This window comes from Oncorhynchus kisutch, unplaced genomic scaffold (assembly GCF_002021735.2).
Source record: "Oncorhynchus kisutch isolate 150728-3 unplaced genomic scaffold, Okis_V2 scaffold931, whole genome shotgun sequence".
NCBI classification, from domain to species: Eukaryota; Metazoa; Chordata; class Actinopteri; order Salmoniformes; family Salmonidae; genus Oncorhynchus; species Oncorhynchus kisutch.
In genome coordinates this window covers 50,505-73,858 of record NW_022262876.1, presented here as the reverse complement: position 1 = coordinate 73,858, position 23,354 = coordinate 50,505, and the positions used below count along the sequence as shown (strand labels likewise).

Sequence of the window (23,354 nt, the reverse complement as noted above, 5' to 3'; positions counted from 1 at the left end):
GAAATAAGGCATTGGTCTCATTGCTTTGAAAAGCTTGGACACTGTTCTTCAACTTTTATAATCTAAGACTGAAAGGCCTGAGAAATATTGTGTCTGATTCGGCATCGCAAGATTGAGGGAAAAGGTCTCTTCTTACTTGTTAAATATCACTAGCTTTCCTCATTCGGACAGGTTCACAACTTTGATGTCTACTGTGGCATAGCAAAGTCTGTATGATGTCAAATAGGGAGTTATCAGATAGACTGCGTGGCCTAATGGATAAGGCGTCTGACTTCGAATCAGAAGATTGAGGGTTCGAGTCCCTTCATGGTCGTTTAATTTCATTAGCTTAGCTAATTTGAACCTGTTTGCAAATTCCCGAAATAAGGCATTGGTCTCATTGCTTTGAAAAGCTTGGACACTGTTGTTCAACTTTTATAATCTAAGACTGAAAGGCCTGAGAAATATTGTGTCTGATTCGGCATCGCAAGATTGAGGGAAAAGGTCTCTTCTTACTTGTTAAATATCATTAGCTTTCCTCATTCGGACAGGTTTACAACTTTGATGTCTACTGTGGCATATTTCAAAGTCTGTATGATGTCAAATAGGGATGTATCACATAGACTGCGATGCCTAATGGATAAGGCGTCTGACTTCGAACCAGAAGATTGAGGGTTCGAGTCCCTTCGTGGTCGTTTAATTTCATTAGCTAAGCTAATTTGAACATGTTTGCAAATTCCCGAAATAAGGCATTGGTCTCATTGCTTTGAAAAGCTTGGACACTGTTGTTCAACTCTTATAATCTAAGACTGAAAGGCCTGAGAAATATTGTGTCTGATTCGGCATCGCAAGATTGAGGGAAAAGGTCTCTTCTTACTTGTTAAATATCACTAGCTTTCCTCATTCGGACAGGTTCACAACTTTGATGTCTACTGTGGCATAGCAAAGTCTGTATGATGTCAAATAGGGTCATTTAATTTCATTAGCTCAGCTAATTCGTACATGTTTGCAATTTCCCTAAATAAGGCATTGGTCTTGTTGCTTTGAAAAGCTTGGACATTGTTGTTCAACTTTAATAATCTAAGACTGCAAGGCCTGAGAATTATTGTGTCTGAATATGCATCACAAGATTGAAGGAAAGAGTATCTTTGTACTTGTTAAAAATCACTAGCTTTCCTCATTCGGACAGGTTCACAACTTTGATGTCTACTGTGGCATAGCAAAGTCTGTATGATGTCAAATAGGAATGTATCACATAGACTGCGTGGCCTAATGGATAAGGCGTCTGACTTCGAATCAGAAGATTGAGGGTTCGAGTCCCTTCGTGGTCGTTTAATTTCATTAGCTCAGCTAATTTGAACATGTTTGCAAATTCCCGAAATAAGGCATTGGTCTCATTCCTTTGAAAAGCTTGGACACTGTTGTTGAACTTTTATAATCTAAGACTGAAAGGCCTGAGAAATATTGTGTCTGATTCGGCATCGCAAGATTGAGGGAAAAGGTCTCTTCTTACTTGTTAAATATCACTAGCTTTCCTCATTCGGACAGGTTCACAACTTTGATGTCTACTGTGGCATAGCAAAGTCTGTATGATGTCAAATAGGGAGTTATCACATAGACTGCGTGGCCTAATGGATAAGGCGTCTGACTTCGAATCAGAAGATTGAGGGTTCGAGTCCCTTCGTGGTCGTTTAATTTCATTAGCTCAGCTAATTTGAACATGTTTACAAATTCCCGAAATAAGGCATTGGTCTCATTGCTTTGAAATGCTTGGACACTGTTGTTCAACTTTTATAATCTAAGACTGAAAGGCCTGAGAAATATTGTGTCTGATTCGGCATCGCAAGATTGAGGGAAAAGGTCTCTTCTTACTTGTTAAATATCACTAGCTTTCCTCATTCGGACAGGTTCACAACTTTGATGTCTACTGTGGCATATTTCAAAGTCTGTATGATGTCAAATAGGGATGTATCACATAGACTGCGATGCCTAATGGATAAGGCGTCTGACTTCGAACCAGAAGATTGAGGGTTTGAGTCCCTTCGTGGTCGTTTAATTTCATTAGCTAAGCTAATTTGAACATGTTTGCAAATTCCCGAAATAAGGCATTGGTCTCATTGCTTTGAAAAGCTTGGACACTGTTCTTCAACTTTTATAATCTAAGACTGAAAGGCCTGAGAAATATTGTGTCTAATTCGGCATCGCAAGATTGAGGGAAAAGGTCTCTTCTTACTTGTTAAATATCACTAGCTTTCCTCATTCGGACAGGTTCACAACTTTGATGTCTACTGTGGCATAGCAAAGTCTGTATGATGTCAAATAGGGAGTTATCAGATAGACTGCGTGGCCTAATGGATAAGGCGTCTGACTTCGAATCAGAAATTGAGGGTTCGAGTCCCTTCATGGTCGTTTAATTTCATTAGCTTAGCTAATTTGAACCTGTTTGCAAATTCCCGAAATAAGGCATTGGTCTCATTGCTTTGAAAAGCTTGGACACTGTTGTTCCAACTTTTATAATCTAAGACTGAAAGGCCTGAGAAATATTGTGTCTGATTCGGCATCGCAAGATTGAGGGAAAAGGTCTCTTCTTACTTGTTAAATATCATTAGCTTTCCTCATTCGGACAGGTTTACAACTTTGATGTCTACTGTGGCATATTTCAAAGTCTGTATGATGTCAAATAGGGATGTATCACATAGACTGCGATGCCTAATGGATAAGGCGTCTGACTTCGAACCAGAAGATTGAGGGTTCGAGTCCCTTCGTGGTCGTTTAATTTCATTAGCTAAGCTAATTTGAACATGTTTGCAAATTCCCGAAATAAGGCATTGGTCTCATTGCTTTGAAAAGCTTGGACACTGTTGTTCAACTCTTATAATCTAAGACTGAAAGGCCTGAGAAATATTGTGTCTGATTCGGCATCGCAAGATTGAGGGAAAAGGTCTCTTCTTACTTGTTAAATATCACTAGCTTTCCTCATTCGGACAGGTTCACAACTTTGATGTCTACTGTGGCATAGCAAAGTCTGTATGATGTCAAATAGGGTCATTTAATTTCATTAGCTCAGCTAATTCGTACATGTTTGCAATTTCCCTAAATAAGGCATTGGTCTTGTTGCTTTGAAAAGCTTGGACATTGTTGTTCAACTTTAATAATCTAAGACTGCAAGGCCTGAGAATTATTGTGTCTGAATATGCATCACAAGATTGAAGGAAAGAGTATCTTTGTACTTGTTAAAAATCACTAGCTTTCCTCATTCGGACAGGTTCACAACTTTGATGTCTACTGTGGCATAGCAAAGTCTGTATGATGTCAAATAGGAATGTATCACATAGACTGCGTGGCCTAATGGATAAGGCGTCTGACTTCGAATCAGAAGATTGAGGGTTCGAGTCCCTTCGTGGTCGTTTAATTTCATTAGCTCAGCTAATTTGAACATGTTTGCAAATTCCCGAAATAAGGCATTGGTCTCATTCCTTTGAAAAGCTTGGACACTGTTGTTGAACTTTTATAATCTAAGACTGAAAGGCCTGAGAAATATTGTGTCTGATTCGGCATCGCAAGATTGAGGGAAAAGGTCTCTTCTTACTTGTTAAATATCACTAGCTTTCCTCATTCGGACAGGTTCACAACTTTGATGTCTACTGTGGCATAGCAAAGTCTGTATGATGTCAAATAGGAATGTATCACATAGACTGCGTGGCCTAATGGATAAGGCGTCTGACTTCGAATCAGAAGATTGAGGGTTCGAGTCCCTTCGTGGTCGTTTAATTTCATTAGCTCAGCTAATTTGAACATGTTTGCAAATTCCCGAAATAAGGCATTGGTCTCATTCCTTTGAAAAGCTTGGACACTGTTGTTCAACTTTTATAATCTAAGACTGAAAGGCCTGAGAAATATTGTGTCTGATTCGGCATCGCAAGATTGAGGGAAAAGGTCTCTTCTTACTTGTTAAATATCACTAGCTTTCCTCATTCGGACAGGTTCACAACTTTGATGTCTACTGTGGCATAGCAAAGTCTGTATGATGTCAAATAGGGAGTTATCAGATAGACTGCGTGGCCTAATGGATAAGGCGTCTGACTTCGAATCAGAAGATTGAGGGTTCGAGTCCCTTCATGGTCGTTTAATTTCATTAGCTTAGCTAATTTGAACCTGTTTGCAAATTCCCGAAATAAGGCATTGGTCTCATTGCTTTGAAAAGCTTGGACACTGTTGTTCAACTTTTATAATCTAAGACTGAAAGGCCTGAGAAATATTGTGTCTGATTCGGCATCGCAAGATTGAGGGAAAAGGTCTCTTCTTACTTGTTAAATATCATTAGCTTTCCTCATTCGGACAGGTTTACAACTTTGATGTCTACTGTGGCATATTTCAAAGTCTGTATGATGTCAAATAGGGATGTATCACATAGACTGCGATGCCTAATGGATAAGGCGTCTGACTTCGAACCAGAAGATTGAGGGTTCGAGTCCCTTCGTGGTCGTTTAATTTCATTAGCTAAGCTAATTTGAACATGTTTGCAAATTCCCGAAATAAGGCATTGGTCTCATTGCTTTGAAAAGCTTGGACACTGTTGTTCAACTCTTATAATCTAAGACTGAAAGGCCTGAGAAATATTGTGTCTGATTCGGCATCGCAAGATTGAGGGAAAAGGTCTCTTCTTACTTGTTAAATATCACTAGCTTTCCTCATTCGGACAGGTTCACAACTTTGATGTCTACTGTGGCATAGCAAAGTCTGTATGATGTCAAATAGGGTCATTTAATTTCATTAGCTCAGCTAATTCGTACATGTTTGCAATTTCCCTAAATAAGGCATTGGTCTTGTTGCTTTGAAAAGCTTGGACATTGTTGTTCAACTTTAATAATCTAAGACTGCAAGGCCTGAGAATTATTGTGTCTGAATATGCATCACAAGATTGAAGGAAAGAGTATCTTTGTACTTGTTAAAAATCACTAGCTTTCCTCATTCGGACAGGTTCACAACTTTGATGTCTACTGTGGCATAGCAAAGTCTGTATGATGTCAAATATGAATGTATCACATAGACTGCGTGGCCTAATGGATAAGGCGTCTGACTTCGAATCAGAAGATTGAGGGTTCGAGTCCCTTCGTGGTCGTTTAATTTCATTAGCTCAGCTAATTTGAACATGTTTGCAAATTCCCGAAATAAGGCATTGGTCTCATTCCTTTGAAAAGCTTGGACACTGTTGTTGAACTTTTATAATCTAAGACTGAAAGGCCTGAGAAATATTGTGTCTGATTCGGCATCGCAAGATTGAGGGAAAAGGTCTCTTCTTACTTGTTAAATATCACTAGCTTTCCTCATTCGGACAGGTTCACAACTTTGATGTCTACTGTGGCATAGCAAAGTCTGTATGATGTCAAATAGGAATGTATCACATAGACTGCGTGGCCTAATGGATAAGGCGTCTGACTTCGAATCAGAAGATTGAGGGTTCGAGTCCCTTCGTGGTCGTTTAATTTCATTAGCTCAGCTAATTTGAACATGTTTGCAAATTCCCGAAATAAGGCATTGGTCTCATTCCTTTGAAAAGCTTGGACACTGTTGTTCAACTTTTATAATCTAAGACTGAAAGGCCTGAGAAATATTGTGTCTGATTCGGCATCGCAAGATTGAGGGAAAAGGTCTCTTCTTACTTGTTAAATATCACTAGCTTTCCTCATTCGGACAGGTTCACAACTTTGATGTCTACTGTGGCATAGCAAAGTCTGTATGATGTCAAATAGGGAGTTATCGCATAGACTGCGTGGCCTAATGGATAAGGCGTCTGACTTCGAATCAGAAGATTGAGGGTTCGAGTCCCTTCGTGGTCGTTTAATTTCATTAGCTTAGCTAATTTGAACATGTTTGCAAATTCCCGAAATAAGGCATTGGTCTCATTGCTTTGAAAAGCTTGGACACTGTTGTTCAACTTTTATAATCTAAGACTGAAAGGCCTGAGAAATATTGTGTCTGATTCGGCATCGCAAGATTGAGGGAAAAGGTCTCTTCTTACTTGTTAAATATCACTAGCTTTCCTCATTCAGACAGGTTTACAACTTTGATGTCTACTGTGGCATAGCAAAGTCTGTATGATGTCAAATAGGGAGTTATCACATAGACTGCGTGGCCTAATGGATAAGGCGTCTGACTTCGAATCAGAAGATTGAGGGTTCGAGTCCCTTCGTGGTCGTTTAATTTCATTAGCTTAGCTAATTTGAACATGTTTGCAAATTCCCGAAATAAGGCATTGGTCTCATTGCTTTGAAAAGCTTGGACACTGTTGTTCAACTTTTATAATCTAAGACTGAAAGGCCGGAGAAATATTGTGTCTGATTCGGCATCGCAAGATTGAGGGAAAAGGTCTCTTCTTACTTGTTAAATATCACTAGCTTTCCTCATTCGGACAGGTTCACAACTTTGATGTCTACTGTGGCATAGCAAAGTCTGTATGATGTCAAATAGGGTCATTTAATTTCATTAGCTCAGCTAATTCGTACATGTTTGCAATTTCCCTAAATAAGGCATTGGTCTTGTTGCTTTGAAAAGCTTGGACATTGTTGTTCAACTTTAATAATCTAAGACTGCAAGGCCTGAGAATTATTGTGTCTGAATATGCATCACAAGATTGAAGGAAAGAGTATCTTTGTACTTGTTAAAAATCACTAGCTTTCCTCATTCGGACAGGTTCACAACTTTGATGTCTACTGTGGCATAGCAAAGTCTGTATGATGTCAAATAGGAATGTATCACATAGACTGCGTGGCCTAATGGATAAGGCGTCTGACTTCGAATCAGAAGATGAAGGGTTCGAGTCCCTTCGTGGTCGTTTAATTTCATTAGCTCAGCTAATTTGAACATGTTTGCAAATTCCCGAAATAAGGCATTGGTCTCATTCCTTTGAAAAGCTTGGACACTGTTGTTGAACTTTTATAATCTAAGACTGAAAGGCCTGAGAAATATTGTGTCTGATTCGGCATCGCAAGATTGAGGGAAAAGGTCTCTTCTTACTTGTTAAATATCACTAGCTTTCCTCATTCGGACAGGTTCACAACTTTGATGTCTACTGTGGCATAGCAAAGTCTGTATGATGTCAAATAGGAATGTATTCACATAGACTGCGTGGCCTAATGGATAAGGCGTCTGACTTCGAATCAGAAGATTGAGGGTTCGAGTCCCTTCGTGGTCGTTTAATTTCATTAGCTCAGCTAATTTGAACATGTTTGCAAATTCCCGAAATAAGGCATTGGTCTCATTCCTTTGAAAAGCTTGGACACTGTTGTTGCAACTTTTATAATCTAAGACTGAAAGGCCTGAGAAATATTGTGTCTGATTCGGCATCGCAAGATTGAGGGAAAAGGTCTCTTCTTACTTGTTAAATATCACTAGCTTTCCTCATTCGGACAGGTTCACAACTTTGATGTCTACTGTGGCATAGCAAAGTCTGTATGATGTCAAATAGGGAGTTATCACATAGACTGCGTGGCCTAATGGATAAGGCGTCTGACTTCGAATCAGAAGATTGAGGGTTCGAGTCCCTTCGTGGTCGTTTAATTTCATTAGCTTAGCTAATTTGAACATGTTTGCAAATTCCCGAAATAAGGCATTGGTCTCATTGCTTTGAAAAGCTTGGACACTGTTGTTCAACTTTTATAATCTAAGACTGAAAGGCCTGAGAAATATTGTGTCTGATTCGGCATCGCAAGATTGAGGGAAAAGGTCTCTTCTTACTTGTTAAATATCACTAGCTTTCCTCATTCGGACAGGTTCACAACTTTGATGTCTACTGTGGCATAGCAAAGTCTGTATGATGTCAAATAGGGAGTTATCAGATAGACTGCGTGGCCTAATGGATAAGGCGTCTGACTTCGAATCAGAAGATTGAGGGTTCGAGTCCCTTCATGGTCGTTTAATTTCATTAGCTTAGCTAATTTGAACCTGTTTGCAAATTCCCGAAATAAGGCATTGGTCTCATTGCTTTGAAAAGCTTGGACACTGTTGTTCAACTTTTATAATCTAAGACTGAAAGGCCTGAGAAATATTGTGTCTGATTCGGCATCGCAAGATTGAGGGAAAAGGTCTCTTCTTACTTGTTAAATATCATTAGCTTTCCTCATTCGGACAGGTTTACAACTTTGATGTCTACTGTGGCATATTTCAAAGTCTGTATGATGTCAAATAGGGATGTATCACATAGACTGCGATGCCTAATGGATAAGGCGTCTGACTTCGAACCAGAAGATTGAGGGTTCGAGTCCCTTCGTGGTCGTTTAATTTCATTAGCTAAGCTAATTTGAACATGTTTGCAAATTCCCGAAATAAGGCATTGGTCTCATTGCTTTGAAAAGCTTGGACACTGTTGTTCAACTCTTATAATCTAAGACTGAAAGACCTGAGAAATATTGTGTCTGATTCGGCATCGCAAGATTGAGGGAAAAGGTCTCTTCTTACTTGTTAAATATCACTAGCTTTCCTCATTCGGACAGGTTCACAACTTTGATGTCTACTGTGGCATAGCAAAGTCTGTATGATGTCAAATAGGGTCATTTAATTTCATTAGCTCAGCTAATTCGTACATGTTTGCAATTTCCCTAAATAAGGCATTGGTCTTGTTGCTTTGAAAAGCTTGGACATTGTTGTTCAACTTTAATAATCTAAGACTGCAAGGCCTGAGAATTATTGTGTCTGAATATGCATCACAAGATTGAAGGAAAGAGTATCTTTGTACTTGTTAAAAATCACTAGCTTTCCTCATTCGGACAGGTTCACAACTTTGATGTCTACTGTGGCATAGCAAAGTCTGTATGATGTCAAATAGGAATGTATCACATAGACTGCGTGGCCTAATGGATAAGGCGTCTGACTTCGAATCAGAAGATTGAGGGTTCGAGTCCCTTCGTGGTCGTTTAATTTCATTAGCTCAGCTAATTTGAACATGTTTGCAAATTCCCGAAATAAGGCATTGGTCTCATTCCTTTGAAAAGCTTGGACACTGTTGTTCAACTTTTATAATCTAAGACTGAAAGGCCTGAGAAATATTGTGTCTGATTCGGCATCGCAAGATTGAGGGAAAAGGTCTCTTCTTACTTGTTAAATATCACTAGCTTTCCTCATTCGGACAGGTTCACAACTTTGATGTCTACTGTGGCATAGCAAAGTCTGTATGATGTCAAATAGGAATGTATCACATAGACTGCGTGGCCTAATGGATAAGGCGTCTGACTTCGAATCAGAAGATTGAGGGTTCGAGTCCCTTCGTGGTCGTTTAATTTCATTAGCTCAGCTAATTTGAACATGTTTGCAAATTCCCGAAATAAGGCATTGGTCTCATTCCTTTGAAAAGCTTGGACACTGTTGTTCAACTTTTATAATCTAAGACTGAAAGGCCTGAGAAATATTGTGTCTGATTCGGCATCGCAAGATTGAGGGAAAAGGTCTCTTCTTACTTGTTAAATATCACTAGCTTTCCTCATTCGGACAGGTTCACAACTTTGATGTCTACTGTGGCATAGCAAAGTCTGTATGATGTCAAATAGGGAGTTATCGCATAGACTGCGTGGCCTAATGGATAAGGCGTCTGACTTCGAATCAGAAGATTGAGGGTTCGAGTCCCTTCGTGGTCGTTTAATTTCATTAGCTTAGCTAATTTGAACATGTTTGCAAATTCCCGAAATAAGGCATTGGTCTCATTGCTTTGAAAAGCTTGGACACTGTTGTTCAACTTTTATAATCTAAGACTGAAAGGCCTGAGAAATATTGTGTCTGATTCGGCATCGCAAGATTGAGGGAAAAGGTCTCTTCTTACTTGTTAAATATCACTAGCTTTCCTCATTCAGACAGGTTTACAACTTTGATGTCTACTGTGGCATAGCAAAGTCTGTATGATGTCAAATAGGGAGATATCACATAGACTGCGTGGCCTAATGGATAAGGCGTCTGACTTCGAATCAGAAGATTGAGGGTTCGAGTCCCTTCGTGGTCGTTTAATTTCATTAGCTTAGCTAATTTGAACATGTTTGCAAATTCCCGAAATAAGGCATTGGTCTCATTGCTTTGAAAAGCTTGGACACTGTTGTTCAACTTTTATAATCTAAGACTGAAAGGCCTGAGAAATATTGTGTCTGATTCGGCATCGCAAGATTGAGGGAAAAGGTCTCTTCTTACTTGTTAAATATCACTAGCTTTCCTCATTCGGACAGGTTTACAACTTTGATGTCTACTGTGGCATATTTCAAAGTCTGTATGATGTCAAATAGGGATGTATCACATAGACTGTGATGCCTAATGGATAAGGCGTCTGACTTCGAACCAGAAGATTGAGGGTTCAAGTCCCTTCGTGGTCGTTTAATTTCATTAGCTAAGCTAATTTGAACATGTTTGCAAATTCCCGAAATAAGGCATTGGTCTCATTGCTTTGAAAAGCTTGGACACTGTTGTTCAACTCTTATAATCTAAGACTGAAAGGCCTGAGAAATATTGTGTCTGATTCGGCATCGCAAGATTGAGGGAAAAGGTCTCTTCTTACTTGTTAAATATCACTAGCTTTCCTCATTCGGACAGGTTCACAACTTTGATGTCTACTGTGGCATAGCAAAGTCTGTATGATGTCAAATAGGGAGTTATCGCATAGACTGCGTGGCCTAATGGATAAGGCGTCTGACTTCGAATCAGAAGATTGAGGGTTCGAGTCCCTTCGTGGTCGTTTAATTTCATTAGCTTAGCTAATTTGAACATGTTTGCAAATTCCCGAAATAAGGCATTGGTCTCATTGCTTTGAAAAGCTTGGACACTGTTGTTCAACTTTTATAATCTAAGACTGAAAGGCCTGAGAAATATTGTGTCTGATTCGGCATCGCAAGATTGAGGGAAAAGGTCTCTTCTTACTTGTTAAATATCACTAGCTTTCCTCATTCAGACAGGTTTACAACTTTGATGTCTACTGTGGCATAGCAAAGTCTGTATGATGTCAAATAGGGAGATATCACATAGACTGCGTGGCCTAATGGATAAGGCGTCTGACTTCGAATCAGAAGATTGAGGGTTCGAGTCCCTTCGTGGTCGTTTAATTTCATTAGCTTAGCTAATTTGAACATGTTTGCAAATTCCCGAAATAAGGCATTGGTCTCATTGCTTTGAAAAGCTTGGACACTGTTGTTCAACTTTTATAATCTAAGACTGAAAGGCCTGAGAAATATTGTGTCTGATTCGGCATCGCAAGATTGAGGGAAAAGGTCTCTTCTTACTTGTTAAATATCACTAGCTTTCCTCATTCGGACAGGTTTACAACTTTGATGTCTACTGTGGCATATTTCAAAGTCTGTATGATGTCAAATAGGGATGTATCACATAGACTGTGATGCCTAATGGATAAGGCGTCTGACTTCGAACCAGAAGATTGAGGGTTCAAGTCCCTTCGTGGTCGTTTAATTTCATTAGCTAAGCTAATTTGAACATGTTTGCAAATTCCCGAAATAAGGCATTGGTCTCATTGCTTTGAAAAGCTTGGACACTGTTGTTCAACTCTTATAATCTAAGACTGAAAGGCCTGAGAAATATTGTGTCTGATTCGGCATCGCAAGATTGAGGGAAAAGGTCTCTTCTTACTTGTTAAATATCACTAGCTTTCCTCATTCGGACAGGTTCACAACTTTGATGTCTACTGTGGCATAGCAAAGTCTGTATGATGTCAAATAGGAATGTATCACATAGACTGCGTGGCCTAATGGATAAGGCGTCTGACTTCGAATCAGAAGATTGAGGGTTCGAGTCCCTTCGTGGTCGTTTAATTTCATTAGCTCAGCTAATTTGAACATGTTTGCAAATTCCCGAAATAAGGCATTGGTCTCATTCCTTTGAAAAGCTTGGACACTGTTGTTCAACTTTTATAATCTAAGACTGAAAGGCCTGAGAAATATTGTGTCTGATTCGGCATCGCAAGATTGAGGGAAAAGGTCTCTTCTTACTTGTTAAATATCACTAGCTTTCCTCATTCGGACAGGTTCACAACTTTGATGTCTACTGTGGCATAGCAAAGTCTGTATGATGTCAAATAGGAATGTATCACATAGACTGCGTGGCCTAATGGATAAGGCGTCTTACTTCGAATCAGAAGATTGAGGGTTCGAGTCCCTTCGTGGTCGTTTAATTTCATTAGCTCAGCTAATTTGAACATGTTTGCAAATTCCCGAAATAAGGCATTGGTCTCATTCCTTTGAAAAGCTTGGACACTGTTGTTCAACTTTTATAATCTAAGACTGAAAGGCCTGAGAAATATTGTGTCTGATTCGGCATCGCAAGATTGAGGGAAAAGGTCTCTTCTTACTTGTTAAATATCACTAGCTTTCCTCATTCGGACAGGTTCACAACTTTGATGTCTACTGTGGCATAGCAAAGTCTGTATGATGTCAAATAGGGAGTTATCACATAGACTGCGTGGCCTAATGGATAAGGCGTCTGACTTCGAATCAGAAGATTGAGGGTTCGAGTCCCTTCGTGGTCGTTTAATTTCATTAGCTTAGCTAATTTGAACATGTTTGCAAATTCCCGAAATAAGGCATTGGTCTCATTGCTTTGAAAAGCTTGGACACTGTTGTTCAACTTTTATAATCTAAGACTGAAAGGCCTGAGAAATATTGTGTCTGATTCGGCATCGCAAGATTGAGGGAAAAGGTCTCTTCTTACTTGTTAAATATCACTAGCTTTCCTCATTCGGACAGGTTTACAACTTTGATGTCTACTGTGGCATATTTCAAAGTCTGTATGATGTCAAATAGGGATGTATCACATAGACTGTGATGCCTAATGGATAAGGCGTCTGACTTCGAACCAGAAGATTGAGGGTTCAAGTCCCTTCGTGGTCGTTTAATTTCATTAGCTAAGCTAATTTGAACATGTTTGCAAATTCCCGAAATAAGGCATTGGTCTCATTGCTTTGAAAAGCTTGGACACTGTTGTTCAACTCTTATAATCTAAGACTGAAAGGCCTGAGAAATATTGTGTCTGATTCGGCATCGCAAGATTGAGGGAAAAGGTCTCTTCTTACTTGTTAAATATCACTAGCTTTCCTCATTCGGACAGGTTCACAACTTTGATGTCTACTGTGGCATAGCAAAGTCTGTATGATGTCAAATAGGAATGTATCACATAGACTGCGTGGCCTAATGGATAAGGCGTCTGACTTCGAATCAGAAGATTGAGGGTTCGAGTCCCTTCGTGGTCGTTTAATTTCATTAGCTCAGCTAATTTGAACATGTTTGCAAATTCCCGAAATAAGGCATTGGTCTCATTGCTTTGAAAAGCTTGGACACTGTTGTTCAACTTTTATAATCTAAGACTGAAAGGCCTGAGAAATATTGTGTCTGATTCGGCATCGCAAGATTGAGGGAAAAGGTCTCTTCTTACTTGTTAAATATCACTAGCTTTCCTCATTCAGACAGGTTTACAACTTTGATGTCTACTGTGGCATAGCAAAGTCTGTATGATGTCAAATAGGGAGATATCACATAGACTGCGTGGCCTAATGGATAAGGCGTCTGACTTCGAATCAGAAGATTGAGGGTTCGAGTCCCTTCGTGGTCGTTTAATTTCATTAGCTTAGCTAATTTGAACATGTTTGCAAATTCCCGAAATAAGGCATTGGTCTCATTGCTTTGAAAAGCTTGGACACTGTTGTTCAACTTTTATAATCTAAGACTGAAAGGCCTGAGAAATATTGTGTCTGATTCGGCATCGCAAGATTGAGGGAAAAGGTCTCTTCTTACTTGTTAAATATCACTAGCTTTCCTCATTCGGACAGGTTTACAACTTTGATGTCTACTGTGGCATATTTCAAAGTCTGTATGATGTCAAATAGGGATGTATCACATAGACTGTGATGCCTAATGGATAAGGCGTCTGACTTCGAACCAGAAGATTGAGGGTTCAAGTCCCTTCGTGGTCGTTTAATTTCATTAGCTAAGCTAATTTGAACATGTTTGCAAATTCCCGAAATAAGGCATTGGTCTCATTGCTTTGAAAAGCTTGGACACTGTTGTTCAACTCTTATAATCTAAGACTGAAAGGCCTGAGAAATATTGTGTCTGATTCGGCATCGCAAGATTGAGGGAAAAGGTCTCTTCTTACTTGTTAAATATCACTAGCTTTCCTCATTCGGACAGGTTCACAACTTTGATGTCTACTGTGGCATAGCAAAGTCTGTATGATGTCAAATAGGAATGTATCACATAGACTGCGTGGCCTAATGGATAAGGCGTCTGACTTCGAATCAGAAGATTGAGGGTTCGAGTCCCTTCGTGGTCGTTTAATTTCATTAGCTCAGCTAATTTGAACATGTTTGCAAATTCCCGAAATAAGGCATTGGTCTCATTCCTTTGAAAAGCTTGGACACTGTTGTTCAACTTTTATAATCTAAGACTGAAAGGCCTGAGAAATATTGTGTCTGATTCGGCATCGCAAGATTGAGGGAAAAGGTCTCTTCTTACTTGTTAAATATCACTAGCTTTCCTCATTCGGACAGGTTCACAACTTTGATGTCTACTGTGGCATAGCAAAGTCTGTATGATGTCAAATAGGAATGTATCACATAGACTGCGTGGCCTAATGGATAAGGCGTCTTACTTCGAATCAGAAGATTGAGGGTTCGAGTCCCTTCGTGGTCGTTTAATTTCATTAGCTCAGCTAATTTGAACATGTTTGCAAATTCCCGAAATAAGGCATTGGTCTCATTCCTTTGAAAAGCTTGGACACTGTTGTTCAACTTTTATAATCTAAGACTGAAAGGCCTGAGAAATATTGTGTCTGATTCGGCATCGCAAGATTGAGGGAAAAGGTCTCTTCTTACTTGTTAAATATCACTAGCTTTCCTCATTCGGACAGGTTCACAACTTTGATGTCTACTGTGGCATAGCAAAGTCTGTATGATGTCAAATAGGGAGTTATCACATAGACTGCGTGGCCTAATGGATAAGGCGTCTGACTTCGAATCAGAAGATTGAGGGTTCGAGTCCCTTCGTGGTCGTTTAATTTCATTAGCTTAGCTAATTTGAACATGTTTGCAAATTCCCGAAATAAGGCATTGGTCTCATTGCTCATAAGACTGAAAGACCTGAGAAATATTGTGTCTGATTCGGCATCGCAAGATTGAGGGAAAAGGTCTCTTCTTACTTGTTAAATATCACTAGCTTTCCTCATTCGGACAGGTTCACAACTTTGATGTCTACTGTGGCATAGCAAAGTCTGTATGATGTCAAATAGGGTCATTTAATTTCATTAGCTCAGCTAATTCGTACATGTTTGCAATTTCCCTAAATAAGGCATTGGTCTTGTTGCTTTGAAAAGCTTGGACATTGTTGTTCAACTTTAATAATCTAAGACTGCAAGGCCTGAGAATTATTGTGTCTGAATATGCATCACAAGATTGAAGGAAAGAGTATCTTTGTACTTGTTAAAAATCACTAGCTTTCCTCATTCGGACAGGTTCACAACTTTGATGTCTACTGTGGCATAGCAAAGTCTGTATGATGTCAAATAGGAATGTATCACATAGACTGCGTGGCCTAATGGATAAGGCGTCTGACTTCGAATCAGAAGATTGAGGGTTCGAGTCCCTTCGTGGTCGTTTAATTTCATTAGCTCAGCTAATTTGAACATGTTTGCAAATTCCCGAAATAAGGCATTGGTCTCATTCCTTTGAAAAGCTTGGACACTGTTGTTGAACTTTTATAATCTAAGACTGAAAGGCCTGAGAAATATTGTGTCTGATTCGGCATCGCAAGATTGAGGGAAAAGGTCTCTTCTTACTTGTTAAATATCACTAGCTTTCCTCATTCGGACAGGTTCACAACTTTGATGTCTACTGTGGCATAGCAAAGTCTGTATGATGTCAAATAGGAATGTATCACATAGACTGCGTGGCCTAATGGATAAGGCGTCTGACTTCGAATCAGAAGATTGAGGGTTCGAGTCCCTTCGTGGTCGTTTAATTTCATTAGCTCAGCTAATTTGAACATGTTTGCAAATTCCCGAAATAAGGCATTGGTCTCATTCCTTTGAAAAGCTTGGACACTGTTGTTCAACTTTTATAATCTAAGACTGAAAGGCCTGAGAAATATTGTGTCTGATTCGGCATCGCAAGATTGAGGGAAAAGGTCTCTTCTTACTTGTTAAATATCACTAGCTTTCCTCATTCGGACAGGTTCACAACTTTGATGTCTACTGTGGCATAGCAAAGTCTGTATGATGTCAAATAGGGAGTTATCGCATAGACTGCGTGGCCTAATGGATAAGGCGTCTGACTTCGAATCAGAAGATTGAGGGTTCGAGTCCCTTCGTGGTCGTTTAATTTCATTAGCTTAGCTAATTTGAACATGTTTGCAAATTCCCGAAATAAGGCATTGGTCTCATTGCTTTGAAAAGCTTGGACACTGTTGTTCAACTTTTATAATCTAAGACTGAAAGGCCTGAGAAATATTGTGTCTGATTCGGCATCGCAAGATTGAGGGAAAAGGTCTCTTCTTACTTGTTAAATATCACTAGCTTTCCTCATTCAGACAGGTTTACAACTTTGATGTCTACTGTGGCATAGCAAAGTCTGTATGATGTCAAATAGGGAGATATCACATAGACTGCGTGGCCTAATGGATAAGGCGTCTGACTTCGAATCAGAAGATTGAGGGTTCGAGTCCCTTCGTGGTCGTTTAATTTCATTAGCTTAGCTAATTTGAACATGTTTGCAAATTCCCGAAATAAGGCATTGGTCTCATTGCTTTGAAAAGCTTGGACACTGTTGTTCAACTTTTATAATCTAAGACTGAAAGGCCTGAGAAATATTGTGTCTGATTCGGCATCGCAAGATTGAGGGAAAAGGTCTCTTCTTACTTGTTAAATATCACTAGCTTTCCTCATTCGGACAGGTTTACAACTTTGATGTCTACTGTGGCATATTTCAAAGTCTGTATGATGTCAAATAGGGATGTATCACATAGACTGTGATGCCTAATGGATAAGGCGTCTGACTTCGAACCAGAAGATTGAGGGTTCAAGTCCCTTCGTGGTCGTTTAATTTCATTAGCTAAGCTAATTTGAACATGTTTGCAAATTCCCGAAATAAGGCATTGGTCTCATTGCTTTGAAAAGCTTGGACACTGTTGTTCAACTCTTATAATCTAAGACTGAAAGGCCTGAGAAATATTGTGTCTGATTCGGCATCGCAAGATTGAGGGAAAAGGTCTCTTCTTACTTGTTAAATATCACTAGCTTTCCTCATTCGGACAGGTTCACAACTTTGATGTCTACTGTGGCATAGCAAAGTCTGTATGATGTCAAATAGGAATGTATCACATAGACTGCGTGGCCTAATGGATAAGGCGTCTGACTTCGAATCAGAAGATTGAGGGTTCGAGTCCCTTCGTGGTCGTTTAATTTCATTAGCTCAGCTAATTTGAACATGTTTGCAAATTCCCGAAATAAGGCATTGGTCTCATTCCTTTGAAAAGCTTGGACACTGTTGTTCAACTTTTATAATCTAAGACTGAAAGGCCTGAGAAATATTGTGTCTGATTCGGCATCGCAAGATTGAGGGAAAAGGTCTCTTCTTACTTGTTAAATATCACTAGCTTTCCTCATTCGGACAGGTTCACAACTTTGATGTCTACTGTGGCATAGCAAAGTCTGTATGATGTCAAATAGGAATGTATCACATAGACTGCGTGGCCTAATGGATAAGGCGTCTTACTTCGAATCAGAAGATTGAGGGTTCGAGTCCCTTCGTGGTCGTTTAATTTCATTAGCTCAGCTAATTTGAACATGTTTGCAAATTCCCGAAATAAGGCATTGGTCTCATTCCTTTGAAAAGCTTGGACACTGTTGTTCAACTTTTATAATCTAAGACTGAAAGGCCTGAGAAATATTGTGTCTGATTCGGCATCGCAAGATTGAGGGAAAAGGTCTCTTCTTACTTGTTAAATATCACTAGCTTTCCTCATTCGGACAGGTTCACAACTTTGATGTCTACTGTGGCATAGCAAAGTCTGTATGATGTCAAATAGGGAGTTATCACATAGACTGCGTGGCCTAATGGATAAGGCGTCTGACTTCGAATCAGAAGATTGAGGGTTCGAGTCCCTTCGTGGTCGTTTAATTTCATTAGCTTAGCTAATTTGAACATGTTTGCAAATTCCCGAAATAAGGCATTGGTCTCATTGCTTTGAAAAGCTTGGACACTGTTGTTCAACTTTTATAATCTAAGACTGAAAGGCCTGAGAAATATTGTGTCTGATTCGGCATCGCAAGATTGAGGGAAAAGGTCTCTTCTTACTTGTTAAATATCACTAGCTTTCCTCATTCGGACAGGTTTACAACTTTGATGTCTACTGTGGCATATTTCAAAGTCTGTATGATGTCAAATAGGGATGTATCACATAGACTGTGATGCCTAATGGATAAGGCGTCTGACTTCGAACCAGAAGATTGAGGGTTCAAGTCCCTTCGTGGTCGTTTAATTTCATTAGCTAAGCTAATTTGAACATGTTTGCAAATTCCCGAAATAAGGCATTGGTCTCATTGCTTTGAAAAGCTTGGACACTGTTGTTCAACTCTTATAATCTAAGACTGAAAGGCCTGAGAAATATTGTGTCTGATTCGGCATCGCAAGATTGAGGGAAAAGGTCTCTTCTTACTTGTTAAATATCACTAGCTTTCCTCATTCGGACAGGTTCACAACTTTGATGTCTACTGTGGCATAGCAAAGTCTGTATGATGTCAAATAGGAATGTATCACATAGACTGCGTGGCCTAATGGATAAGGCGTCTGACTTCGAATCAGAAGATTGAGGGTTCGAGTCCCTTCGTGGTCGTTTAATTTCATTAGCTCAGCTAATTTGAACATGTTTGCAAATTCCCGAAATAAGGCATTGGTCTCATTCCTTTGAAAAGCTTGGACACTGTTGTTCAACTTTTATAATCTAAGACTGAAAGGCCTGAGAAATATTGTGTCTGATTCGGCATCGCAAGATTGAGGGAAAAGGTCTCTTCTTACTTGTTAAATATCACTAGCTTTCCTCATTCGGACAGGTTCACAACTTTGATGTCTACTGTGGCATAGCAAAGTCTGTATGATGTCAAATAGGAATGTATCACATAGACTGCGTGGCCTAATGGATAAGGCGTCTTACTTCGAATCAGAAGATTGAGGGTTCGAGTCCCTTCGTGGTCGTTTAATTTCATTAGCTCAGCTAATTTGAACATGTTTGCAAATTCCCGAAATAAGGCATTGGTCTCATTCCTTTGAAAAGCTTGGACACTGTTGTTCAACTTTTATAATCTAAGACTGAAAGGCCTGAGAAATATTGTGTCTGATTCGGCATCGCAAGATTGAGGGAAAAGGTCTCTTCTTACTTGTTAAATATCACTAGCTTTCCTCATTCGGACAGGTTCACAACTTTGATGTCTACTGTGGCATAGCAAAGTCTGTATGATGTCAAATAGGGAGTTATCACATAGACTGCGTGGCCTAATGGATAAGGCGTCTGACTTCGAATCAGAAGATTGAGGGTTCGAGTCCCTTCGTGGTCGTTTAATTTCATTAGCTTAGCTAATTTGAACATGTTTGCAAATTCCCGAAATAAGGCATTGGTCTCATTGCTTTGAAAAGCTTGGACACTGTTGTTCAACTTTTATAATCTAAGACTGAAAGGCCTGAGAAATATTGTGTCTGATTCGGCATCGCAAGATTGAGGGAAAAGGTCTCTTCTTACTTGTTAAATATCACTAGCTTTCCTCATTCAGACAGGTTTACAACTTTGATGTCTACTGTGGCATATTTCAAAGTCTGTATGATGTCAAATAGGGATGTATCACATAGACTGCGATGCCTAATGGATAAGGCGTCTGACTTCGAACCAGAAGATTGAGGGTTCGAGTCCCTTCGTGGTCGTTTAATTTCATTAGCTAAGCTAATTTGAACATGTTTGCAAATTCCCGAAATAAGGCATTGGTCTCATTGCTTTGAAAAGCTTGGACACTGTTGTTCAACTCTTATAATCTAAGACTGAAAGGCCTGAGAAATATTGTGTCTGATTCGGCATCGCAAGATTGAGGGAAAAGGTCTCTTCTTACTTGTTAAATATCACTAGCTTTCCTCATTCGGACAGGTTCACAACTTTGATGTCTACTGTGGCATAGCAAAGTCTGTATGATGTCAAATAGGGTCATTTAATTTCATTAGCTCAGCTAATTCGTACATGTTTGCAATTTCCCTAAATAAGGCATTGGTCTTGTTGCTTTGAAAAGCTTGGACATTGTTGTTCAACTTTAATAATCTAAGACTGCAAGGCCTGAGAATTATTGTGTCTGAATATGCATCACAAGATTGAAGGAAAGAGTATCTTTGTACTTGTTAAAAATCACTAGCTTTCCTCATTCGGACAGGTTCACAACTTTGATGTCTACTGTGGCATAGCAAAGTCTGTATGATGTCAAATAGGAATGTATCACATAGACTGTGTGGCCTAATGGATAAGGTGTCTGACTTCGAATCAGAAGATTGAGGGTTCGAGTCCCTTCGTGGTCGTTTAATTTCATTACCTCAGCTAATTTGAACATGTTTGCAAATTCCCGAAATAAGGCATTGGTCTCATTCCTTTGAAAAGCTTGGACACTGTTGTTCAACTTTTATAATCTAAGACTGAAAGGCCTGAGAAATATTGTGTCTGATTCGGCATCGCAAGATTGAGGGAAAAGGTCTCTTCTTACTTGTTAAATATCACTAGCTTTCCTCATTCGGACAGGTTCACAACTTTGATGTCTACTGTGGCATAGCAAAGTCTGTATGATGTCAAATAGGGAGTTATCACATAGACTGCGTGGCCTAATGGATAAGGCGTCTGACTTCGAATCAGAAGATTGAGGGTTCGAGTCCCTTCGTGGTCGTTTAATTTCATTAGCTTAGCTAATTTGAACATGTTTGCAAATTCCCGAAATAAGGCATTGGTCTCATTGCTTTGAAAAGCTTGGACACTGTTGTTCAACTTTTATAATCTAAGACTGAAAGGCCTGAGAAATATTGTGTCTGATTCGGCATCGCAAGATTGAGGGAAAAGGTCTCTTCTTACTTGTTAAATATCACTAGCTTTCCTCATTCAGACAGGTTTACAACTTTGATGTCTACTGTGGCATATTTCAAAGTCTGTATGATGTCAAATAGGGATGTATCACATAGACTGCGATGCCTAATGGATAAGGCGTCTGACTTCGAACCAGAAGATTGAGGGTTCGAGTCCCTTCGTGGTCGTTTAATTTCATTAGCTAAGCTAATTTGAACATGTTTGCAAATTCCCGAAATAAGGCATTGGTCTCATTGCTTTGAAAAGCTTGGACACTGTTGTTCAACTCTTATAATCTAAGACTGAAAGGCCTGAGAAATATTGTGTCTGATTCGGCATCGCAAGATTGAGGGAAAAGGTCTCTTCTTACTTGTTAAATATCACTAGCTTTCCTCATTCGGACAGGTTCACAACTTTGATGTCTACTGTGGCATAGCAAAGTCTGTATGATGTCAAATAGGGTCATTTAATTTCATTAGCTCAGCTAATTCGTACATGTTTGCAATTTCCCTAAATAAGGCATTGGTCTTGTTGCTTTGAAAAGCTTGGACATTGTTGTTCAACTTTAATAATCTAAGACTGCAAGGCCTGAGAATTATTGTGTCTGAATATGCATCACAAGATTGAAGGAAAGAGTATCTTTGTACTTGTTAAAAATCACTAGCTTTCCTCATTCGGACAGGTTCACAACTTTGATGTCTACTGTGGCATAGCAAAGTCTGTATGATGTCAAATAGGAATGTATCACATAGACTGTGTGGCCTAATGGATAAGGTGTCTGACTTCGAATCAGAAGATTGAGGGTTCGAGTCCCTTCGTGGTCGTTTAATTTCATTAGCTCAGCTAATTTGAACATGTTTGCAAATTCCCGAAATAAGGCATTGGTCTCATTCCTTTGAAAAGCTTGGACACTGTTGTTCAACTTTTATAATCTAAGACTGAAAGGCCTGAGAAATATTGTGTCTGATTCGGCATCGCAAGATTGAGGGAAAAGGTCTCTTCTTACTTGTTAAATATCACTAGCTTTCCTCATTCGGACAGGTTCACAACTTTGATGTCTACTGTGGCATAGCAAAGTCTGTATGATGTCAAATAGGGAGTTATCACATAGACTGCGTGGCCTAATGGATAAGGCGTCTGACTTCGAATCAGAAGATTGAGGGTTCGAGTCCCTTCGTGGTCGTTTAATTTCATTAGCTTAGCTAATTTGAACATGTTTGCAAATTCCCGAAATAAGGCATTGGTCTCATTGCTTTGAAAAGCTTGGACACTGTTGTTCAACTTTTATAATCTAAGACTGAAAGGCCTGAGAAATATTGTGTCTGATTCGGCATCGCAAGATTGAGGGAAAAGGTCTCTTCTTACTTGTTAAATATCACTAGCTTTCCTCATTCGGACAGGTTTACAACTTTGATGTCTACTGTGGCATATTTCAAAGTCTGTATGATGTCAAATAGGGATGTATCACATAGACTGCGTTGCCTAATGGATAAGGCGTCTGACTTCGAACCAGAAGATTGAGGGTTCAAGTCCCTTCGTGGTCGTTTAATTTCATTAGCTAAGCTAATTTGAACATGTTTGCAAATTCCCGAAATAAGGCATTGGTCTCATTGCTTTGAAAAGCTTGGACACTGTTGTTCAACTTTTATAATCTAAGACTGAAAGGCCTGAGAAATATTGTGTCTGATTCGGCATCGCAAGATTGAGGGAAAAGGTCTCTTCTTACTTGTTAAATATCACTAGCTTTCCTCATTCAGACAGGTTTACAACTTTGATGTCTACTGTGGCATATTTCAAAGTCTGTATGATGTCAAATAGGGATGTATCACATAGACTGCGATGCCTAATGGATAAGGCGTCTGACTTCGAACCAGAAGATTGATGGTTCGAGTCCCTTCGTGGTCGTTTAATTTCATTAGCTAAGCTAATTTGAACATGTTTGCAAATTCCCGAAATAAGGCATTGGTCTCATTGCTTTGAAAAGCTTGGACACTGTTGTTCAACTTTTATAATCTAAGACTGAAAGGCCTGAGAAATATTGTGTCTGATTCGGCATCGCAAGATTGAGGGAAAAGGTCTCTTCTTACTTGTTAAATATCACTAGCTTTCCTCATTCAGACAGGTTTACAACTTTGATGTCTACTGTGGCATATTTCAAAGTCTGTATGATGTCAAATAGGGATGTATCACATAGACTGCGATGCCTAATGGATAAGGCGTCTGACTTCGAACCAGAAGATTGAGGGTTCGAGTCCCTTCGTGGTCGTTTAA

The 23,354-nt window shown here is 39.4% G+C and overlaps 33 non-coding genes across 33 annotated transcripts; all 33 read left to right on the top strand.

The window, feature by feature from the left end:
- The first annotated feature begins 1,237 nt into the window (after positions 1-1,237).
- On the top strand, positions 1,238-1,310 carry trnar-ucg (transfer RNA arginine (anticodon UCG)). The gene has a single exon. It is a non-coding gene; the product is annotated as a tRNA-Arg (tRNA).
- Positions 1,311-1,596: 286 nt separating this feature from the next.
- On the top strand, positions 1,597-1,669 carry trnar-ucg (transfer RNA arginine (anticodon UCG)). The gene has a single exon. It is a non-coding gene; the product is annotated as a tRNA-Arg (tRNA).
- A 1,644-nt stretch (positions 1,670-3,313) lies between these two features.
- Positions 3,314-3,386, top strand: trnar-ucg (transfer RNA arginine (anticodon UCG)). The gene has a single exon. It is a non-coding gene; the product is annotated as a tRNA-Arg (tRNA).
- Positions 3,387-3,672: 286 nt separating this feature from the next.
- trnar-ucg (transfer RNA arginine (anticodon UCG)) lies at positions 3,673-3,745 on the top strand. The gene has a single exon. It is a non-coding gene; the product is annotated as a tRNA-Arg (tRNA).
- Positions 3,746-5,028: 1,283 nt separating this feature from the next.
- Positions 5,029-5,101, top strand: trnar-ucg (transfer RNA arginine (anticodon UCG)). Its single transcript has one exon. It is a non-coding gene; the product is annotated as a tRNA-Arg (tRNA).
- A 286-nt stretch (positions 5,102-5,387) lies between these two features.
- trnar-ucg (transfer RNA arginine (anticodon UCG)) lies at positions 5,388-5,460 on the top strand. The gene has a single exon. It is a non-coding gene; the product is annotated as a tRNA-Arg (tRNA).
- Positions 5,461-5,746: 286 nt separating this feature from the next.
- On the top strand, positions 5,747-5,819 carry trnar-ucg (transfer RNA arginine (anticodon UCG)). The gene has a single exon. It is a non-coding gene; the product is annotated as a tRNA-Arg (tRNA).
- Positions 5,820-6,105: 286 nt separating this feature from the next.
- Positions 6,106-6,178, top strand: trnar-ucg (transfer RNA arginine (anticodon UCG)). Its single transcript has one exon. It is a non-coding gene; the product is annotated as a tRNA-Arg (tRNA).
- Positions 6,179-6,741: 563 nt separating this feature from the next.
- On the top strand, positions 6,742-6,814 carry trnar-ucg (transfer RNA arginine (anticodon UCG)). The gene has a single exon. It is a non-coding gene; the product is annotated as a tRNA-Arg (tRNA).
- A 287-nt stretch (positions 6,815-7,101) lies between these two features.
- trnar-ucg (transfer RNA arginine (anticodon UCG)) lies at positions 7,102-7,174 on the top strand. Its single transcript has one exon. It is a non-coding gene; the product is annotated as a tRNA-Arg (tRNA).
- A 287-nt stretch (positions 7,175-7,461) lies between these two features.
- Positions 7,462-7,534, top strand: trnar-ucg (transfer RNA arginine (anticodon UCG)). The gene has a single exon. It is a non-coding gene; the product is annotated as a tRNA-Arg (tRNA).
- Positions 7,535-8,817: 1,283 nt separating this feature from the next.
- Positions 8,818-8,890, top strand: trnar-ucg (transfer RNA arginine (anticodon UCG)). The gene has a single exon. It is a non-coding gene; the product is annotated as a tRNA-Arg (tRNA).
- Positions 8,891-9,176: 286 nt separating this feature from the next.
- trnar-ucg (transfer RNA arginine (anticodon UCG)) lies at positions 9,177-9,249 on the top strand. Its single transcript has one exon. It is a non-coding gene; the product is annotated as a tRNA-Arg (tRNA).
- A 286-nt stretch (positions 9,250-9,535) lies between these two features.
- Positions 9,536-9,608, top strand: trnar-ucg (transfer RNA arginine (anticodon UCG)). Its single transcript has one exon. It is a non-coding gene; the product is annotated as a tRNA-Arg (tRNA).
- Positions 9,609-9,894: 286 nt separating this feature from the next.
- Positions 9,895-9,967, top strand: trnar-ucg (transfer RNA arginine (anticodon UCG)). Its single transcript has one exon. It is a non-coding gene; the product is annotated as a tRNA-Arg (tRNA).
- A 647-nt stretch (positions 9,968-10,614) lies between these two features.
- On the top strand, positions 10,615-10,687 carry trnar-ucg (transfer RNA arginine (anticodon UCG)). The gene has a single exon. It is a non-coding gene; the product is annotated as a tRNA-Arg (tRNA).
- A 286-nt stretch (positions 10,688-10,973) lies between these two features.
- trnar-ucg (transfer RNA arginine (anticodon UCG)) lies at positions 10,974-11,046 on the top strand. Its single transcript has one exon. It is a non-coding gene; the product is annotated as a tRNA-Arg (tRNA).
- A 647-nt stretch (positions 11,047-11,693) lies between these two features.
- Positions 11,694-11,766, top strand: trnar-ucg (transfer RNA arginine (anticodon UCG)). The gene has a single exon. It is a non-coding gene; the product is annotated as a tRNA-Arg (tRNA).
- Positions 11,767-12,411: 645 nt separating this feature from the next.
- Positions 12,412-12,484, top strand: trnar-ucg (transfer RNA arginine (anticodon UCG)). The gene has a single exon. It is a non-coding gene; the product is annotated as a tRNA-Arg (tRNA).
- Positions 12,485-13,131: 647 nt separating this feature from the next.
- Positions 13,132-13,204, top strand: trnar-ucg (transfer RNA arginine (anticodon UCG)). Its single transcript has one exon. It is a non-coding gene; the product is annotated as a tRNA-Arg (tRNA).
- A 286-nt stretch (positions 13,205-13,490) lies between these two features.
- trnar-ucg (transfer RNA arginine (anticodon UCG)) lies at positions 13,491-13,563 on the top strand. The gene has a single exon. It is a non-coding gene; the product is annotated as a tRNA-Arg (tRNA).
- Positions 13,564-14,210: 647 nt separating this feature from the next.
- Positions 14,211-14,283, top strand: trnar-ucg (transfer RNA arginine (anticodon UCG)). The gene has a single exon. It is a non-coding gene; the product is annotated as a tRNA-Arg (tRNA).
- A 645-nt stretch (positions 14,284-14,928) lies between these two features.
- Positions 14,929-15,001, top strand: trnar-ucg (transfer RNA arginine (anticodon UCG)). The gene has a single exon. It is a non-coding gene; the product is annotated as a tRNA-Arg (tRNA).
- Positions 15,002-15,528: 527 nt separating this feature from the next.
- On the top strand, positions 15,529-15,601 carry trnar-ucg (transfer RNA arginine (anticodon UCG)). Its single transcript has one exon. It is a non-coding gene; the product is annotated as a tRNA-Arg (tRNA).
- A 286-nt stretch (positions 15,602-15,887) lies between these two features.
- trnar-ucg (transfer RNA arginine (anticodon UCG)) lies at positions 15,888-15,960 on the top strand. The gene has a single exon. It is a non-coding gene; the product is annotated as a tRNA-Arg (tRNA).
- A 286-nt stretch (positions 15,961-16,246) lies between these two features.
- trnar-ucg (transfer RNA arginine (anticodon UCG)) lies at positions 16,247-16,319 on the top strand. The gene has a single exon. It is a non-coding gene; the product is annotated as a tRNA-Arg (tRNA).
- A 286-nt stretch (positions 16,320-16,605) lies between these two features.
- Positions 16,606-16,678, top strand: trnar-ucg (transfer RNA arginine (anticodon UCG)). Its single transcript has one exon. It is a non-coding gene; the product is annotated as a tRNA-Arg (tRNA).
- A 647-nt stretch (positions 16,679-17,325) lies between these two features.
- On the top strand, positions 17,326-17,398 carry trnar-ucg (transfer RNA arginine (anticodon UCG)). Its single transcript has one exon. It is a non-coding gene; the product is annotated as a tRNA-Arg (tRNA).
- Positions 17,399-18,043: 645 nt separating this feature from the next.
- trnar-ucg (transfer RNA arginine (anticodon UCG)) lies at positions 18,044-18,116 on the top strand. The gene has a single exon. It is a non-coding gene; the product is annotated as a tRNA-Arg (tRNA).
- A 647-nt stretch (positions 18,117-18,763) lies between these two features.
- trnar-ucg (transfer RNA arginine (anticodon UCG)) lies at positions 18,764-18,836 on the top strand. The gene has a single exon. It is a non-coding gene; the product is annotated as a tRNA-Arg (tRNA).
- A 645-nt stretch (positions 18,837-19,481) lies between these two features.
- On the top strand, positions 19,482-19,554 carry trnar-ucg (transfer RNA arginine (anticodon UCG)). The gene has a single exon. It is a non-coding gene; the product is annotated as a tRNA-Arg (tRNA).
- Positions 19,555-20,837: 1,283 nt separating this feature from the next.
- trnar-ucg (transfer RNA arginine (anticodon UCG)) lies at positions 20,838-20,910 on the top strand. The gene has a single exon. It is a non-coding gene; the product is annotated as a tRNA-Arg (tRNA).
- A 1,283-nt stretch (positions 20,911-22,193) lies between these two features.
- trnar-ucg (transfer RNA arginine (anticodon UCG)) lies at positions 22,194-22,266 on the top strand. Its single transcript has one exon. It is a non-coding gene; the product is annotated as a tRNA-Arg (tRNA).
- Positions 22,267-23,354: the final 1,088 nt, after the last annotated feature.